Consider the following 21,588-nt stretch of genomic DNA (forward strand, 5'->3'; position numbering starts at 1 on the left):
GTTAACACTATTAGCATGTGTGTTGATTAAGCAACTTAGAGTTTAAGCATCAACCAATTACTTAGTCAAAATCTAAACAGTTTAACATAGCTATAACAAATAATGTATGAGATAGAGATTCAATGGAAAACTCACTGAATATTTGCAGGTTTATTACCTTAATTGTTCATTGGTATAGTGTAAGGGCATTCATAATGTAAATGTGCAATCTAAAGGAAGTTATATAAAAGAATAAACTAATCAGTTATTAAATTATAAATGCAAGGAGACAGAATATTACTTTGAATTATGCTTCACAATGCTGAGTCCTGGTTTATTCTTTAATAACTTTGGAGTTATAATTGTGAGCCTTCTATTGCCAAAGGATACAGCCAGTCAAAGCTACTGAAATAAAGCAGAAGCTTTTAAAACTGGAATAGTATGGCAGCATGAAATGAGCCTGCTGGGCATTTAAACAGTATAAAGTATCACAGTTAAATGCATTTTGCAGGCATTATAAATCAATTTGTGTAACAGAAAACAAACTACAGTCAGACCCTCTTTGAAATTCACATTTTTTTATTCTTTCATTGCTGACTTTAAAAAGATAAAGATGAAACGCAAAAGGTGACATCACATGAAAATCACTTATTAAGGGTAAGAGGGCAACTATAAAAGTATTTAGATGACCCATTCAAATACATAAAATTAGCAAGAGCATGTGGTAAACTGTTTATATTGTAAATGTTGTGTATACCATAAAAAAACCAAAATCTTTTCTCAGCCACCAGTTTGTTCTTCATCTACTGGTGCTTACATCATGAACGTCAGTGAATTGACAAAAGACACACACACACACAACCCAACATTCTTTATTTGTGGCTGTATCTTGTCACCCAGTGCATGCCATCTAACTGTTTGTTATTCTTGCTCTGTTATGGCTGACTTGTAACTTGCTTTAGGATATCGTAATATCTCAAATATCATTCAGGAGTCCAACGCTGGTGCTTCTTCCCTGGCTAGTATTATATGAGAGAGATGCCACATGTATCAGAGTTAAGGACAATAAGAAAGAGGTGGGTTTGTTTTTTTGGTTTTTTTTTTAGATTTGTGTTTTTTAATATATTAGGAACAAAAAGAATCCTGACAATGGTATTGGTCCATTACTAGATGGAAGTGGTAGAATTAATAATAAGGCAGAAGTAAGTGTTCGTTAAATACTTCTGTTCTGTTTTTGGTATCTGTGATGGGGTGTACTCAACACTAGTAGCACCTCCTCCTGGCCAGCCCGGGATAAACTCCAGCCACGCATTGCACCCTCCTCCAGCAGTGTCTTTCCAGTCCTCCTCTCATCCTGCAGACCTCCCTTGCTCCAGGAACTGCAGCCTTCTCTTTATGGCTCAGCCCTCAGGCTGGGTCACCATACATGTTTCCCTTCCAGGGGTAGTGTAACAATTTTTTTTTCCAGGACCAACTGTCCCAGTCAGTCCACTGTCCTCTGCCAGGCCTGTGCCATTTCCCCAATGGCTGACAGGGGAACCTGGGGCTGCCTTCTACTCCAGGTTCCAGCTCAAAGGCCCTCCAGTCAGCAGTCAAGATGTGCACTATCCTATCATGCTGCTTTCTCCTGAGCCTTTCCCTACCTTCTTGGATTCATCCCTCTCTGGGTTCACCATCCTCCCAATTCCCTCCTCTCAGGGAATAACTGCAGTTTGCCTTCCTGCAGCCCCCTTCTGTTGCCAGCTTCTTGGCTTATAAATTTCCTCCTCAGTTGGGCACCATCAACAATTAGGTCCCAGCCTTCCTTGCTTCTCCTACAGGTTCAGCCTGGCCAACCCTACTTGGCCACCTTTCAGTCCTGTGTGGGATGGACACCCCATGACAGTATCATATGGTGCTGATATCTTTGTCCATTTGACTAGTACCTCTGGAGAAAGTAATATAGAAGCTCTAAAGGTTAGAACTTTTTAAAATCAGTAAGCCCAAATAACTTGCATCCAAGAGTTTTAAAAGAGCTGGGAGAGGATATTGCTGGACCATTAATGTTGTTTTTTTTTTTTTTCAATAAGTCTTGGAGCACTGGAAAAGTTCCAGAAGACTAGAAGAAAGCTAATGTTTTGCCAATTTTTAAAAATAATAAATGGTATGACCCAGATAATTATAGGTCTGACATAGATCCTGGGCAAGATAATGGAGCAGCTGATACATGACTTGATTAATAAAGAATTAAAGGAGGGTAATGTAACTAATGCAAAGCAACATGGATTTATGGAAAATAGATTCCATCAAAATAACTTGATATTTTTTTTCTGAGATTACAAATTTGTTTGATAAAGGTAATAGTGTTCACGTATTGTACTTAGACTTCTCTGAGGCATTTGACTTAGTACCTCACAACATTTTGATTAAAAGAAACAATATAAAATGTAACCTGGCACAAATTAAATTGATTAAAAACTGGGTAACTGATAGGTCTCAATGTACTTGTAAATGGGGAATTGTTGTCAAGTGAGTGTGTTTCCAGTGGAGTCTCACAGGAATCAGTTCTTGGCCTTTACACTATTTAACATTTTTATCACTAACCTGAAAGCAAACAAAATCATTAATGACAAAGTTTGCAGATAAGACAAAAATTGAGAGGGGGTGGGTAAATAATGAAGAGGACTGGTAACTGATTGAGAGCGATCTGGTAAACCTGGCACAAACAACAATATGTGTTATAATATGGCTAAATGTATACATCTAGGAGCAAAGAATGTAGGTCATACTTACAAGATGGGGAAACTGTATCTTTGGAAGCAGTGACTTTGAAAAAGATTTGAGGGTGATGGTGGATAGTCAGCAGGACACGAGCTCCCTGAGTGATGCTGTGGCCAGAAGGGCTAATTCAATCTTGGATGCATAAATAGGAGAATCTCAAGTAGGAGTAGAGAGGTTATTTTCTCTCTCTGTATTTGGCACTACTGTGACTGCTGCTAGAATACTGGGTCCAGTTCTGGCATCCTCAATTCAAGAAGGATTTTGATAAATTGGAGAGGGTTCAGAGAAGAGCCACAAGAAAGATTAAAGGGTTTAAAAAAAAACCCACGCCTTATGTGATAAACTGAGCTCCTTGAGTCTATTTAGCTTAACAAAGAGAAGGTTAAGGGGTAAATTGATTACAATCTGTAAGTATCAAAATGGGGAACAAATATTTAAAAATGGGCTCTTCAATCTAGCAGAGAAAAGCATAACATGATCAAATGACTGGAAGCTGAAGCTAAACAAATTCAGACTGGAAATAAGGTTGACCTAAATTTTGACAATGAGGGTAATTAACCATTGGAAAAATTTACCAAGGGCTCGTGGTGGATTCTTTATCACTAGCCATTTTTTAAATCAAGACTGGATTTTTTTTCTTAAAGTTATGCTCTAAGAATTTTGCAGGGGACATTCTGTGGCCTGTGTTACACAGAAGGTCAGATGAGATGATCACAGTGCTCCCTTCTGGCCTTGAAATCTCTGATTCAGTACAGCAGATATCAACTCACTCTCCTCTCCAAAATACTGTATCTGTTTGATACATAATTTATTTGGCTATATAGGTTGGAATTCAAACCACTGCTGTTCCTAGTTATACAAACAATAGTGCAAGAGTAAGTAGGTACTCCAAACAAATTTTAAAAATTAAAACATTTCAGGAGAAGTATGTATAATTATTCTTTGGAAATCAATGCCCTTGTATATTATTGAAATTATTCAACATTGTTATGAATTAGACTAGCATCTGCATTTGGGATAAAGTTACAAGGACTATCTTGCTTTAGGATATAAGCTGATCACCAACTCAGGTTCTCCCATGGTATCTCATTTCATAATTAGGTACACAATATAGTAATTTTACTGTCTATGCTGAGGGCATCGGGATTGTTCACTTTCTACAGAATAAAGCATTGAATTCTAGGACACAAAGGGGAGGTGCACGTATAGATTTTCTTAATAGGAGGATTTCTTTCTATATGCTCTACAGTTAGTGAGCATCTAATCACAAACAGTTTGGAAGCTCAGCTCAAAGAGGAAACCAGCAACTCACATGCTTATTTAAAATTCTCTGAACTTCTTGGGTCTGCAAAACTGGTACAGAACATCTATGAATTAGAACAGCCTTTTTTCTGAGGTATTTTGGCATTTTTTCCTCATTTTTTGCCAGAATCAGATGCAGAGAAATGAAAACTAATGGGGGTGGGTAGTGAATAATAATAAGAATAATAATAATAATTAATAATAATTAATAATGGGGCATTTCTGAGCCTCAGAATTGTTTTGGGTTAGTTCAATATCCAAGCAATTTTGTCCATCTCTAGTTGTATCACTTAGTCAAAAATCAATGAGTTAAGATTGTAATGCACACTTATTCAGAATTGATTTACTAGCCATTACTTTATTGAAACATGTTGTAGTTTCTATTAAATCTATTTGGTACTTTTGTTCTAGAGCTGATGTCAGAAATATTTTATCTCCGATGCCTATTTTGGACACTTTTTTTTCCAGACTAGTATAGGACTTTAGTCTATGTATGACAACTTATTATTATTTATTAGGAAAATATACACAGCATGTGATTATTAATGTCCCATTTCAATGTATAAATCAGACACCTTGCAAATTTTCCGGTTGAGGTCAGAGACTGAAAGTTATATTTTTAAGCTAATGGAAAATATTCTTCATTTAAAATACTTAGGGGTATCTTGAAAAAAAAAATGGATCAATAAAGAATGGTAATTTCCCATACTGTGGATGTTTAACTGGTGTTTCCATGTGGTGGTGGGAATTGCAGTCATACATTCACCTGTGAGAGATGATAGGGAAGTTACTCAAAGTCAGTGATCTGTGGTCAGACCATACTGGACTATATGGCAATAGAAAGCTTGTCCATTACCCCAGTGCTATTTGGGGTTGTCTCCTGGCACAGACAGAATTAACACACAGTTAGGTGGTGACATTGGTAGCCACATGGATATCTACTATCATACTGTTGCCACGTGAAAGAGCCACCATTTCCTTATGGACTGGGAGAACTGATCCTTATCTTGTAGTGGGTCTAAATGTTTTGTTAAATGTTGTCTTTGATTTATGTAATAAGGGCCTGATACTGTAATCTCCTAAATATCTGAGTAGTCCCTTTTACTCCAGTGAGACTCCTTGAGCAAGGACCACTTGCATAAGAGTTGCAGAATCAGCCCCAAGTTGAAGTTTCTAGTTACTCAACATTGCTAACGACGGTATACAATTCAGATTGAAGTGAATATAGTGTTCCATAGTTCATATGAACTAGACACCATCTCCAAAAATGACTGGTAATACCACTACTTACTTCACTACCATAAAGTGATCCATATATCTGCAGGAAAAATATACTTTATTTTTAAGTAACATGGTCTGTCAAATCACTGAAAAAATAAATTGAAAAAATAATGTGAATATTTCCCACATTAAATTCTGCCCATAGTTTCAAAGCCTAACTACAAAGGCACTTCTGAAATAATTTATGGGACAAAATCACATGTAGGCCCATCTCTGTGATGTGATCTTAAAAGGCTTTTGGTAATTTGTGACTATCTTTTGATCTTCTGGAATGGTGGGTGAAGGAGGGAGACATAATAAAAAAAGCCACAATAACTGAACATTGAAGAATTCAGTAAATACCAAATTTTTCAGTATTCTAGTCATAAATGCATCAATTAATGTTCAACAATCAATAATTCATTTACTGGTTTATTCCAGGTAGAGATATAAGTATACATGGACAATTAATGGGGTATATATTATTGAACCATTGAGAGAGCACGGTTACTGCTTTTCATGTTCTGCTAAAGCACTCTTTTCCATTATTTTTGGTGAAATGGAAGCTGGTAAACTTCATTAAAGATGAAAATGGTAGGAATTCATAACATGTTAAGAGTAAAAAAAGAATAGAGACGTGTTCCATTATTATGGCTGACCTACCATTTGGGGCTGCAATTGGCTCCCCACGTTTGTGCCCATGGTCCAATTGTGGGTAAATGCATTTCTAAGTTCCTGAATGTGGATGCAAATCAGCTGCTTAAAGATGCAAATTGTTTGGGGACTGACCTATGTAACTGTTACTCATGGTGAAGTCAATTGGGTTACACACCAGTAAGGAAGCATACACCAATGTACGCATTCCACAACTGGGACCCATAAACACAGATTTGTGCCCATTCACAAATTTCACCTACTAACTAAAAATAAACCCTCTCATGTATAAGTCACATTACACAGGCAACTCTGCTAGTGTTTGTCTTACCTGCCCAAAGTTGTTTAGCTAGGAGTCATTGACTGTTCTTTTGTGACATGCTTCCTCATTCCTCATAAATATCACTTCCATGAGATAAACAGCTTAGTAGTGCAGGGAAGTATTTCTGAGGCATCTGGGCTTATTTAGACATGGGAAATGTAAGAGAAAAACAATGCATTAAGAGCAAAGTGAATTCAGAACTGTGCTTAAAGAAAAAAAAAGAGTATGAAGTAGTGAAATCCATCAGGGAGACAAAAAAGGCACCAGCATTAGCCCAAGGTTTATATATTTCCATATGAAATTTTTTGGAGCTCTGATTTTGCAGTTTCAAGCTAAAATATATATAATATTTGTAGGTTCTGCATCTGCTGGCGAGAGAGTAAAACACACTTAGTATATCGAGGTATCAAATGTTCAGATTTGGTTGCCTAAAATTAAGTGTGTTGATATGAAATTAAGCTTGAAAATATTGGTCTTAATGTGGATAACTTTACTTATATGGCTCCTTATGTTGATTTCATATTTAAAATGCCTGACCTAAATAAATCCTTTGCCATCTTTAGAGTAAGGTACATGGAAATCTTTGTTCTACTTTATACCAAATGTATTGTTCTCTTTAGTTACTCTGGAGATGCCCATAGTGGTAAAACAGCAAACTGCTGTATTTTGTCACAGATAAAAATTTGGTCTTAAGGTAATGAGAAGTACTTTCTTCACTCATAGTAGAGTACTTTGAGTGATTCATGAAGTGGTCAGGGTTTTAAAAAAAAACTTGTATTCACTTATGCATAACTCAAACAACACCAATTGCAGCTATCAAAGTAGAAAGGATATGATTGTCACCATGCCCAAAGTATGATCAGTGAGTACCGAGATCACAGAATCCTAGGAATTAGAGATGGAAAAGACCTATTATTTCCTAGGGTTATTTTCTAGTCCAGATTTAAATGTCTTAAGCAAGGGATCTTCCACCACCTCCTTGGGAGAAGAAAAGGAGTACTTGTGGCACCTTAGAAACTAAAAAAAATTATTTGAGCATAAGCTTTCATGAGCTACAGCTCACTTCATCGGATGTATTCAGTCTCTAAGGTGCCACAAGTACTCCATTTCTTTTGCAATACAGACTAACACAGCTGCTACTCTGTTACCTTGGGAGACAATTCAAGAATACAAGAGGTCTTACTATATGGAAATATTTCTAACATTCAACCTATCATCCTATGGTTAAGACATTGTGTCCAGAAACAGACACTGAAAGCTACACCTAAGATCGTGTAAATCAGTGTAACTCCATTGACATCATTGGAACTATGTCAATTCACATCAGCTGAAAATCTGAGCCAGTTTGACAGGTGTTTTCCTTCATCCTTCCTACCTTCTTTTTTATTTTTGACTGCCATTTCCACATAAAGCATTGCACTAATCCACTTGATAAACAGAAGATTTAACATGTGTTATTGACTTTGTCCTGAGGAATATTTGAAATACCTCAAAAAAAAGTTCTATTATTTTAAACTTCACAAGCCCATCATATTCTGTAGTGCCTTTAAGGGTCCTGGAGCTGTAGTGAAGCTGTCTGGCTTCTCCTTCCACAAGGGATGTAATCTGTATATGTAAGGTGCCCTTTCCATGCAGATTCCAGGAGGATGAACACACAGAATGCTGTTCAGATTTTGTCATGAGGGCTGATATGTAGCTCTGACTTTCCTGAAGAATAATCACTAACTTTGAAAAGTATAAATAGGCTAGATCAGGGTTTGTTTGGTGTTTTTTGTTGTTTTGTTTGTGACTGAGCTGGGGTTAAGTGTAAAATATGGAAACTTAGAAGAGAGCGTGTTTTTGATGAGGTGCCTACATTTGCAACAAAAGGATTTTACGGACATCATCTAGTGGGGCTCTAGAGAATACTAGCTGATAACACAAAATTCCACCAATACTTTGAAAGCACACTAATCATTATAGCCAACAATTTTTGTAGCTTACATAATAGGCTTTTGATGTCTATGGGTCACCATTCTCAGTCCTGGACTCAAGACCCTGAGATGGTTTTAATGAGGTAATACTGACTGCAGGGAGATGTTGTGATGGATCTCAATTCACTTTTACTGTTACATCCAAGATGTATGAAAAAAAGATATTTTAGAAAACTGTGTAAGGTACTATCCTTCACTCAGTAAGTTGATGTTAAATTAAGGATGCCCAGGTAATATAAACTGCTAAATGCTATATACATCACACTTTATACAGCCCAGCTGCTAAATAGCAGAAAAATAGTGTAAAATATGAAGCAAACAAGGTACAGTTACCTGACTTCTCAGTTGAACCTCCAAACTGTGTTTTATGCTAAGATTTCACCATAAGAACTTCATCTTCATACAGTGCTACATAATGAAAAATGAGGGGAAGATTCATAAAACAAGAGCAACATTTCAGACATTACAAATATAGCCTCATCCATCTTATTTGTCTTTGTCCGGACAAAAAGTTTACGAGCACTAGAGTAAATATTTATTTATATGGCATAACTTCATACATTACCATACCTCGAGGCATTTACTAAATTATTAATCAGTCAGTAATCCACGCTCTGGTTGACTTCACTGTGTATTTAGGCCATGGTATTTAATGAGGCAATGAAGTATTTAATTTTGCAAATGACCCTTCTTGACCTATTGAATATTTTCAGGAATAAGTAATCAGCAAAATAGAAAGGAAGAGTCAGCAGTACTCATAACATCTGTCTGACTTTGGCTGTGGATTTATAAAACAAAATTGGTCCTACCTGATCAAAATTTCTCCTAAGTAACAAGGGAAGACCCTTTTTGCTCCATTGTGCCGTTTCTGTTTCTCTCAAAGCAAGGTTTTTGAACACTGATACCACTACCAGGAATGCAGAAGAAATAGCCACTGTGGGGGACAGTGGTTTGAACACAGCATGCAGGCAAAGTACATTTAAATTGCATTAGAAGCATGTGGCAGGCTGCATACCATAGCACTTTACAAAAAAAGAAAAGAGTAGAAGGACATTTTTGAGTGAACTATGCTAACGTGTTAAGGCCATTTCTTGTAGAGGGAAAAATCCTGCAGTCTCCTGAGGGCCTAGTCCTGCTCTCCTTGAAGTGAATGGTAATTTTCACTGACGTCAATGAATACAGGATCAGGCCCTATTCTAACAAGCTATTGAACTACATGAAACAAACATGATGATTAGATCATTTTTCCTACACACCCATGGAACCAGATCCTTTCTTCTGCCTTTACCATAGAATTAGTATGCTTGAGAGGAGGAAAATTTCTGAAGTCAGTTTTGGAGGGGTTGGTGTCAGAGTTATGCTTATAAGAAGCAAATGGAATCTTTTTCAAGCGGATAAATCAATACACCACATTTATTGAGTACAATTTAAGCATTGAAATCAGCATATGCTTCCATTCTCTCTCTCTCTCTCACACACACACACACACACACACACACACACACACACCCCGAAAGGTTCTACAGCTGGATCTTATAGTTACCAGTCCTTAGTGTTGCTCGGTCAGTTCCAGTGGCCAGCTGAAACTGCACAGAAGGGAGGGGAGCTGAGCCTTTGTCAAACGCGTTTGAAGCTCGATGTTGATACAGAATGAACCCAAAGTCCCATGGCTTTTATAGTGATAAGTTCCCATACAAGTCTATGGACCTTGCTGTGTCACACCGGAATTCGAGGTTGTTCTTAATTAGCATTATTCTGAGTTGTAACGGGGAGGATCCACAGCTGTTTCTTATATCATCCCTTTGGCTCAACTCCTTATCTCATCCTTGGGGTGTATGCCTTTGCTTTAGGGTAATCAATCTGCCATCTAGGTGATTGATGATAAAGTTGGTGCCTCTTGACTCCTCCACTCCCTTCTTGATCATCTGGCACAGTTATCCTTTCTCAGTTAATTGCCATACATTCTTCACTCACACCAAACAGTAAATAAGGCAATTACAGCCATAAAACTTCTATCCTTCTAAGAACAATCATTAACACAATTGGTAAAGAATAAACTCAGAACAATTTCTTCTTACTAATTCAAGGCTACAATTTCTTCTTATTAATTCAAAGCTAGCAAAATGGAGTATAAGGCAAAATAAGCAAAATGGAGTACAATTTTACTTGAGAGAATTTCTTCCCATTAGGCTTTTGTCCCTGTGGTATGGCACACTTCTTAAGGCAGTATAAAGGCTGTGAAACATGGAGGAAGATTTCTGGCCAATGACTCTGTGTGTTTACCGTTCATATGTTGGCATAAGCAGGTCCTTAATCCTTCTTGCAGAAAATCACCTCAAGGCAACACCATCCATACAAAGCCAAAGTATTAGTATATCTCATGGTCCTGAGCCAAAGCCCATAGCAGTCAATGAAAAGACTCCATTAAATTTAAAGGGTTTGGATCAGACTCTTCAAAATTTGGCTAATCTCATCTCTCAATGACTTTTATTGAAAGAATGCAGACCAACTTTTCTTGCAATTAACTATTTAATAATAAAAGTTACATCACCTGTGCACCAGGTTTTCAGACAGTGGATTTGCAGTGAAGAATATCTTCAAAACAAAAAAAATACTATAGCTTTAAATTAGTTTTAGATTTAACCAGTGTTGCATATAACAGTACTCAGATAGGACTGCATAAAATAATCCAAAATGAAAGATGTAACAAAATCCTACACCATTATATTGTTTGAGATCTGATGAATTGCTTGTTAACATTATATGTCAGAAAATAAATAGGGTTAGTTTGGGGTGCCTTTCAAACATCTCCAAATGCAGTGCTACCTATGACCTGAAGCATGACACGTTTGCTGAATTGTAATAACAAATTCTTCTCTTTTGCTAACTTATTCCTCATTTTCAAATTGTGCTGCTGTTTGTGTCATAATTGCATATCTCCCCAGAAAAAAAAAGGAACAGAACAAGCTACTTTAACAGAGCACCATTACTGAAGCAGACTGTATAGGAGATCTAATCTCATACACACAATCAATATGTTGCATTATAATAAAAACATTAAATAGGCAAGATTTGCAAAAGTTGTCAGTGATGGCCTAACTCTGCTCCCATAGAAATCAATAGTAAAATTCTCACTGGATCAAATAGGCCAACTCTGAGTACTTCTGAAAATCTGACCCACAGGAAACAATCCTGCATCAACAGAGGGATGGGCTAGCTGAATTGATAGGCATTTTTCATCTGTAATTTCACTGAGCCAAATTCTCTAGCTCAAGTTCAGGTTTACACAAGTTTACACAGAAAGTAAAATGAAGAGAGCTCAGATTTTTGTTTCAAATATTTTTTTTAAGGATTTTTTTTTAACTTGGATCAGAAATGTCAAGTTTGGTTTTCCCTTGCTTTTCTGGAAGACTTCGGGGGGCGTTAAATGTGTACTGCAGCTCCCATATCTTATTTGAAAGGGAGTTGTTGTATCTTTCACAGAGACAATCTTTTCTCCAAGTGTTTAAGCATTGGAGTTAACTAGATGTTAGCAAGAACTATGATTTCCCCCCTACAAAATTGGATTGAAAATCCTTTATCTTCCTAAATTCCTTGCTTTCAGTCTCTTATCATACATCTAAGGGAGAAAAAAAAATCTGAAAAAATATTTTTCACAAAACCCTATCAGGTTTTCTTTCTCTTATTATAAAAGCCTAACTTTCTTATACTTTGCAATTCACCATGAGGAGTGTGTCACACATATAGAGACAGGCAAAAGGTCTTGAAAAAATTGTGACCTGAACCATCACTAGGGGGTTGTTGAACTTTTATTTTAAATGCATCTCCAATTTCCCCTATTTTTTTCTATTTCCAGTTCTGGCCTACTGTTTTGCCCTGGATCAGAAGTATTTTTTTTTTTTTTAAAGGCTTTTCTCTCATAAACTCCAGACTGTTGTTGCAGACTTGTGAAGCTCAGATAAGGTTAAGATAAGACTTTGAACATTTAGGTATTTATCCAAACCAAATCAGACCATTTGGTTAACCCAGTCCAAACACATACTCATAACTTTGCAGTATTTAAGGTAATGAACTTCTCTGTTACAGATATACAAAACAATAAAGAAGTAACTTTAGAAGGAGAAATAGGGGGCAAAGAAATTCCTTATTGAAATACATAAACATGATGGAGAAGCAGTAAAATAACCTAGTATATGCAATGACATAGTGCTAGAACAGCAGCATACAAAGTAGATGAAATAAAAATAAAATTATATAATGCTCACGTCATGCCCTCCTTTGTGTATTGAGATTCTGATCATCACATAAGAATGAAAGAAAATATATAGAAATCCGTAAAGCCTACCAAGAAAGGTAAGAAAGCCAATCCCAAGACTAAAAACTATAAGTTATAAAAGCAAATCAAGTTTTATATGGTCTGAAAAATTACAATTACTGATAACATGAACTTTTACACAATGTGGATAATTTCAGTTTAGGCAACAATTTCACTGGAGGAGGGGCAAAAATTTAGAATAAGACTCATGAGCACTGTCTCCAATTAAAAAAAAAATTAGATATGATGCTTCTCAGACAGAGAACATAAGAACGGCCCTACTGGGTCAGACCAAGGGACCATCCAGCCCTGTCTTCCGACAGTGGCCAGTGCCAGGTGCCCCAAAGGGAATGAACAGAACAGATAATCATCAAGTGATCCATCCCCTGTCACTCATTCCCAGCTTCTGGCTAAAAGAGGCTAGGGACACCATTTCCGCCCATCCTGGCTAATAGCCATTGATGGACCTATCCTCCATGAATTTATCTAGTTCTTTTTTGAACTCTGTTATGGTCTTGGCCTTCACAACATCCTCTGGCAAGGAGTTCCACAGGTTGACTGTGCCTTGTGTGAAGAAATACTTCCTTTTATTTGTTTTAAACCTGCTGCCTATTAATTTCATTTGGTGACCCTTAGTTCTTGTGTTATGAGAAGTAGTAAACAACACTTCCTTATCTACTTTCTCTATACCAGTCATGATTTTATAGACCTCCATCATCTCTCCTCTTAGCAGTCTTTTTTCCAAGATAAAAAGTCCCAGTCTTATTAATCTCTCCTCATTCGGAAGCCGTTCCATACCCCTAATCATTTTTGTTGCCCTTTTCTGAACCTTTTCCAATTCCAATACATCTTTTTTGAGATGGGGCGACCACATCTGTATGCAGTATTCAAGATGTGGGTGTACTATGGATTAATAGAGAGGCAATATGATATTTTCTGTCCCATTATCTATCCCTTTCTTAATTATTCCGAGCATTCTGTTCACTTTTTTGACTGCTGCTGCACATTGCGTGGATGTTTTCAGAGAACTATCCACAATGACTCCAAGATCTCTTTCTTGAGTGGTAACAGCTAATTCATTGTTTTATATGTATAGTCGGGATTATGCTTTCTAATGTGCAATACTTTGCATTTATCAACACTAAATTTCATCTGCCATTTTGTTGCCTAATCACCCAGTTTTGAGAGATCCTTTTGTAGCTCTTCGCAGTCTGCCTGGGTCGTAACTACCTTTAGTAATTTTGTATCATCTGCAAATTTTGCCACCTCACTCTTTACCCCCTTTTCCAGATCATTTATGAATATGTTGAATAGGACTGGTCCCAGAACAGACCCCTGTGGGACACCACTATTTACCTCTCTCCACTCTGAAAAATGACCATTTATACCTACCATTTGTTTCCTATCTTTTAACCAGTTACCAATCAATGAGAGCACCTTCCCTCTTATCCCGTGGCAGCTTACTTTGCATAAGAGCCTTTGGTGAGGGACCTTGTCAAAGGCTTTCTGAAAATCTAATTATGCTATTTCCACTAGATCCCCTTGGTCCACATGCTTCTTGACCCCCTCAAAGCATTCTAGTAGATTGGGGAAGCATTATTTCTCTTTACTAAAACCATGTTGACTCTTCCTCAACAAATTATGTTCATCTATATGTCTGACAATATTGTTCTTTATTATAGTTTCAACCAGTTTACCAGGTGTTGAAGATAGATGCAGGTATTACTCAAGAAAAAATTAAATGTCTTTGTGAGGAAAAGCAGAATTACTGAGAGAATGTTTTTACTTTGCTTTCAGGTAACATAATCCTTCTTTGTGTTCAGTTGCATGCTATCAGATGCTGTTACAGTGTGTGGGGGATACCACCAGTGTAGAGATAGTAATTAAACATGTTTATAGTTACAGTTGTCTTGAATTTAAAGCTGGAATCATTCACAGTAGAGTCACAGGCTCGTTTTGAAATTTGTCATGTTCCTAACATCAGTAACATGAAGATTTGTTCTTTTTTTTTTTTAAATGAATCTAACTTTCTATTGTAACATCAGGGGTATCCAAACGAATGAGGCAGAACCATATTATCTAAAAATCAAACAAACTTTCATGCAATCAGAGCCTCTCACCCTTCAGTACCTGTCACCTCCTCAGCCTAGAGTAGGTGGCAGTCAGCATCTTTTCTCCCCCTGCCAAAAATGCTTTGTTTCAATCCTGTTCACTCAGTCCCCCTTTCAAATCACATCTACTTACAACTCAGCTAATGGGAGAAAAGAAGGCCACTACACAATAGTGGACTTTCTGGGGACAGGAAAAATTCAATTAGTTAGGAGAATCAATGGCATCACAGAATGGTAAGAAGTATGTTAACCTTCACACTACCTTAAAACAGACCTGTAAAAGGCCAAGATTTTTTTTCAAAATGGCTAGAGATTTCAGGTGCCAACCTTGAGGCACCAGAAAGAGGCCTGTTTTTCAGAAAAATATTGAGCACCTGCCCCCTGAAATCACACCCCTTAAAATGTTTCTAAATGAGTACCCCAAAAATTAAGGCACACAGAAGTCACTGATTACTTTTGAAAATCTTGGTCCTTAGTTTTAGGTTGAATTCATGGTTTTAGCCATAAAATTCTGTATGAATGATCAGTGAGATAATGTAAACTAAAGGGGTGAGTGGGGAGTTCTATGTGTAGAACAGAAGAAGGATATAATGATATAAAGAAACAAATGGTTACAAAGGTTGTGTAGGGCATCTTAAAACAAAAATCATTTAAGTTGCTGATTTAATACTAGAATTGTGTTAAACTGTAGCATACTACTTCCAGCAGCAAGTTTTGCACATAAAAATATAGTGAATGGTTTCAAATGAAATAAGAACAATACTGTAACCACTACTCCCAACAAACACATACACACACCACGATCACAACCACACACAAAAATCACTATGTCACAACAAACTCAAACCAATCCTTTTCTGAGGTTCTCAAATGTTCTGATTTTTTTTAAAAAAACTTCTGGTTTCTGTATGTGTGTGTGTGTCAGTGATTGATGCTGAACATTTCCTTCAATATGAACTTTTCACTGATTCAAGAAGATAAAATCACAAACGGAAAAAGAACTCACAAATTCTGGAAACCTTTGTAATGGGCTTGATGTCATGGAGTGATATAGCCTTGAACTATCTAACTAGGGTTTTATATCATCCCCATCACCATGGTGTGGGGAGCACATAGGAGAGGAGAAACATATGTCTCCAAGTAGGCCCAAAGCCACAGAATCAAAAGTATGTGTGCTTAAAACACATGAATGACTTCTATTAATGTAATGAAACTTACACATGGCTATCAAGAGATGAGTCCCTTCCTTCCTAAGTAATTTTGTACATAGACTTACAATATTCCTAAATGCCATCAGGTTAACGGATATTTTTTTGGTCAACATGTAGTTACATACATCATTTGAAATTAATCTTGTCCAATTCTACTTGTGACTTCAGTGACTACTCATAATTAAGGCAAATATGAATCATTGCCTAAGGCTTATGTGAGACTGTAGCTCCAGAAGTGAAGTGTATACTTTTGATCAAACATTGAGACAAATATGCCCGAACACAACAACCTAGTTTTAAAACACTCTGTAAAGGAATTGTGCTGAAAGGAATAAAGACACAGGATGATGCATCATGCACAATCAACTCCTGGTAGACTTAGTATATCTTACTATATCCCACTTTCAGACACTGAAATTAAAGCTGCTACTAAATGAAAATACATACCTCTATTCTGAGTTTGAGTTGAGATGGTTAATCTTCCCATTTAATTTTTTTTAAAAAAATGCTTATTCTGTTCAGCCAAGCATTTTATGTTGCATATCCTTCTTAATTATGATGGTTACACCTATCAACTTGCATATTATGGCAAGATATTACTCACACATTATTGTGTTAGCTCAGAAGTTCCCTTTTCCAATAATGATTAGTTGTTTTGTTGTTAAACTCAATTAAGATACATTCCCCCTCTCCTCCAGATTATGGAAATAAGAGAGAAGGAGCTGAGGGAGAGAAATGTTGGATACAATACAACCAGGAAGGTTATGTATAGTGTTGGTGATATAAGTCACAGTAACAATGAGAGGAACAGCCCCACAGACAAGGTTTCAATTCTGCTATTCACAGGTGTAAATCTAGAATAACTCCATTTAAAATCAATGGAGTTATTGCAGATTTAGATTGGTATCACTGAAAGACATTTTGGCCCTAATGTTTTGCTTGGAAGGTTGTATGCCTGATCCCGGATCAAAGGAGACCACATATAAGGATGGTAAGTAGGCACTCTGTTTCTATGGCAACCACAGACATCCTTTGTGAATAGTTAATATTCTCTTTTAGCATAGGTCACTGCTAGCCATATAACTGGGAAGAGGTGTCATTCTGCTTTCTGTGCACTGCAACTTTTCACATAGTAGGAGCTGCATCTGAGGAAAAATGAGATAGAAAACACTCTGATGGAGTGGGAAAGAGGAGCAAGGTAAAAAGGTTTACAAACCTGCATTCTTATCCTAATTAGCACCTTTCTTAAAGCCCAATAATAATCTCCTTCATCTGTGAGGTGACCTGGAATGTGTCTATACTACAGGTTTTGCCAGTATACCAACCTAGTCTAGTCCAGCAAACAAAATAAACTGTACTTAGGTAAACAATTTTATGCTAGTATAACTGCATCTATACTCGGGCTTTTGCTGGCCAAACTATAATAACTAAAACATAGCACTCCTAACTGACATAACTTGTCAGCAAAATGTTTTCAATGTAGACCTAGGCATAGGCTGTGAAGAAATTCTGCAAGATTCACATCTTAAAGTTCTCCCCTCAGTACTTGCCCCATAACCTCAGCTGTACAGAATGTAATGCCATCCACAGCCTCAGAAACAACTCTGACATTATAATCAAAACAGCTGACAAAGGAGGTGCTGTCGTCATCATGAACAGGTCAGATTATGAACAGGAGGCTGCCAGACTACTCTCCAACACCACATTCTACAGGTCACTATCTTCCGATCCCACTGAGGAGTACCAAAAGAAACTACACCGTCCGCTCCAGAAACTCCCTGCTATACCACGGGAACAAATTTACACAGACACACTGCTAGAGCCCCAACAGGGGTATTCTATCTGCTACCCAAGATCCATAAATTTGGAAATCCTGGATGCCCCATCATCTCAGGCATTGGCACTCTTATAGCAGGATTATCTGGCTATATGGACTCTCTCCTCAGATCCTACACTACCAGCACTCTTAGCTATCTTCAAGACACCACCAATTTCCTGAGGAAACTACAATGCATTGGTGATATTCCTGAAAACACCATCCTGGCCACTATGGATGTAGAAGCCCTCTACACCAACATTCCACACAAAGATGGACTACAAGTTGTCAGGAATAGTATCCCCAATAATGTCACAGCAAACCTGGTGGCTGAGCTTTGTGACTTTGTCCTCACCCACAACCATTTCAGATTTGGGGACAACTTATACCTTCAAGTCAGCAGCACTGCTACGGGTACCCTCACAGTATGCCAACATTTTTATGGCTGATTTAGAACAACGCTTCCTCAGCGCTCTCCTCTACTTGCGCTACATTGATGACATCTTCATCATATGGACCCATGGGAAGGAGGCCCTTGAAGAATTCCACCTGGATTTCAACAATTTCCACCCCACCATCAACCTCAGCCTGGACCAGTCCACACAAGAGATCCACTTCCTGGACACTACAGTGCAAATAAGTGATGGTCACATAAACACCACCCAATACCAGAAACCTAGTGACCGCTATACTTACCTACATGCCTCCAACTTCCATCCAGGACACATTACACGATCCATTGTATACAGCCAACCCCTAAGATACAAACATATTTGCTCCAATCACTCAGACAAAGACAAACACCTACAAGATGTTTATCAAGCATTCTTAAAACTACAGTACCCACCTGGGGAAGTGAGGAAACAGACTGACAGAGTGAGATGGGTACCCAGAAGTCACCTACAACAGGACAGGCCCAACAAGGAAAATAACAGAACACCACTGGCCATCACATACAGCCCCCAGCTAAAACCTCTCCAGTGCATCATCAACCATCTACAACCTATCCTGGAAAACGATCCTCCGCTCTCACAGGCCTTGGGAGCAGGCCAATCCTTGCATACAGACAGCCCCCCAAACTGAAGCAAATACTCACCAGCAACTGCACACCACACCACAGAAACACTAACCCAGGAACCAATCCCTGTAACAAACCCCATTGCCTTCTCTGTCCCCATATCTACTCTAGCAACACCATCATAGGACCCAACTACACCAACCACACCATCAGAGGCTCATTAACCTGCAAATCTACTAATGTGATATATGCCATCATGTGCCAGCAATGCTCCTCTGCCATGTATATTGGCCAAATCGGACAGTCTGTACGTAAAAGGATAAATGGACTCAAATCAGACATTAGGAATGGTAACATATCGAAGCCAGTAGGAGAACACTTCAATCTCCCTGGTCATTCTATAACAGATTTAAAAGTAGACATACTTCAACAAAACAACTTTAAAAACAGACTTCAAAGAGAAACAGCAGAACTACAATTCATTTGCAAACTTAACAGCATCAATTTGGGCTTGAATAGGGACTGGGAGTGGCTGGCTCACTACAAAAGCAATTCCCCCTCTTTTGGTATTGACACCTCCTCATCAATTATTGGGAGTGGACCACATCCACCCTGACTAAATTGGCCTTCAACCTTGGTTCTCCATTTGTAAGGTAAATCCCTTCTCTTCATGTGTCAATATATATTTATTCCTGTATCTATAATTTTTCACTCCATGCATCTGAAGAAGTGTTTTTTTTACCCATGAAAGCTTATGCCAAGATAAATCTGTGAGGCTTTAAGATGCCACCAGACTGCTCTTTGTTTTTGTGGATACAGACTAACACAGCTACCCCTCTGATAGTTATTAAATTTGCATTGTCTGACTTCTGTCAGTTTATGTAACAGCTTAATGTTATTTCAATAGATGTGTTTGTATGTGTGAAAGAAAGAACAAACTTGTGTTTCTTTTTTATTAATCAGATAAATATTCATCAGAAACTGGAATGTTTCTTTTTATCTGGTTTTCTGGGAAAATATATAAGACGATAGCTATTTCCAAAGGGTATTATGTACCCGGTAGATCTGAAAGGCTCCAATGAAGCTGTTCTAATCCATTGGTAACAATAAGGTGGCAGGGTTGGGCCAGATGGCTACAGGAGAGTAATAGAAGGCAGATACATTAGCCCCAGGTTAAGTAGGTCCCTTTTCCCTGGGTAAGGTAACAGGGAAGGTTCCAGAACAATCAGGAACCTTCTGGAGACAACTAAGACAGACAGGCTGATTAGAACACCTGCAGCCAATCAAGAAGCTGCTAGAATCAATTAAGGCAGGCTAATCAGGGCACCTGGGTTTAAAAAGGAGCTCACTGCAGTTTGTGGTGCACATGTGACGAGCTGGGAGCAAGAGGCGCTAGGAGCTGAGAGTGAGAACGCATACTGTTGGAGGACTGAGGAGTACAAGCATCACCAGACACCAGGAGGAAGGTCCTATGGTGAGAATAAAGAAAGTGTTGGGAGGAGGCCATGGGGAAATAGCCCAGGGAGTTGTAGCTGTCGCACAGCTGTTCCAGGAGGCACTCTAGACAGCTGCATTTCACAGGGCCCTGGGCTGGAACCTGGAGTAGAGGGTGGGCCTGGGTTCCCCCCAAACCTCCCAACTCCTGGTCAGACACAGGAGAAGTTGACCTGGACTGTGGGTTCATGGAAATGGCCAAACTGAGGGCTGCCGTGAATCTCCGAGGCGAGCAAATCCTCCACTAAGTGCAAGACCCACCAAGGTAGAGGAGGAACTTTGTCACAATATGTACACATTTGTTAAAATATGCATATTAACTCCAGTCTATACAGAAATAGTTATGTTCCAATCTACCTAAATATAATATGTAATTTTAATAAAACTAATGAAGACAGAAATGTAACCAAAATGCAATTTTAGTATGTTATGTACAGTAAATATGTATTTACACTTTACAGAAATAAATGCAATATCAACATAATGCACTAAAATAGATGCATCTGAAGAAGTGGGTTTTTTACCCACGAAAACTTCTGCCCAAATAAATGTCAGTCTTTAAGGTGCCATCAGACTCCTCGTGGTTTCCCCTCAGGTGAACTGTATTGGTAGCCTCAGGTGTTGAAAAATAATGAGTCAGGGCCCCCAAAACAACAAGATTGGCTTTAAATATATACTAAGCAAAGGAAGGAAATGTCCACAGTAAAAAGGAGGGAAGATCACCCAATTTCCTTTCAGAAAATATTTTCACCCACAGTTGCCAATATAATTTATTACACAGCATATAGAAAGGCAGAGAGAACAACAAAAATGATTAAGTGCTTGAGGGAGTGATCTATGAGGAAGCAGTGAAAGGGTGAAATCTGTAGTTTGGCTAAATGATGACAAAGGTGGAAGGACAGGCAGAATAGCTGTCTCCAAGTACTTGGAGTGCAAAATTCCGAGGAAGATGAAGAACTGTATAGAGTATTACAAGGGCTCTAACTAGGAGTACCGAAATATAAGCAAATGGAAATATTTGGCTGATTATCGTGAAATATTTCATAACTCTCATATCTATGAGAAAGAAAAAAAAATTGAGAGCCTGATTCCTCAAAGTTTCATTGGCCTTAATGCTGCAAGATGCTTACTGGATTTCAGTGAGAGTTGAAAGTGTTACAATATCACTAAACATTGCTGCAAGAAGTATTTTTAATAAACTTTTTATTGAGGCATATTTCTATTTACATTCTATGCTTCATGAAAAATTGGAAGCATCCTCCCCCAAAACATAGTTTATAAACTCCCTTAAACTTCATCCTGTGAATGAATGAAATGAAATGAATGAAAGAGAATAAAAGTTGAAATATCTTTTTTTTAATAGAATGAAATAT

The 21,588-nt window shown here is 37.9% G+C and overlaps 1 long non-coding RNA gene across 3 annotated transcripts; it reads right to left on the reverse strand.

Moving 5' to 3' along the window:
* Positions 1–540: 540 nt before the first annotated feature.
* On the reverse strand, positions 541–9,970 carry LOC125641755 (uncharacterized). 3 transcript variants are annotated; one of them, XR_007358142.2, is made up of 4 exons: positions 9,794–9,970; positions 8,584–8,658; positions 6,287–6,410; positions 541–4,807 (listed from the first exon to the last, which is right to left on the reverse strand). It is a non-coding gene; the product is annotated as an uncharacterized LOC125641755 (long non-coding RNA). The 3 variants fall into 3 exon arrangements; XR_007358141.2 differs by having other exon boundaries at positions 6,287–6,415; XR_007358143.2 differs by having other exon boundaries at positions 6,287–7,162.
* Positions 9,971–21,588: the final 11,618 nt, after the last annotated feature.

This window comes from Caretta caretta, chromosome 8 (assembly GCF_965140235.1).
Source record: "Caretta caretta isolate rCarCar2 chromosome 8, rCarCar1.hap1, whole genome shotgun sequence".
Taxonomy (NCBI): Eukaryota; Metazoa; Chordata; order Testudines; family Cheloniidae; genus Caretta; species Caretta caretta.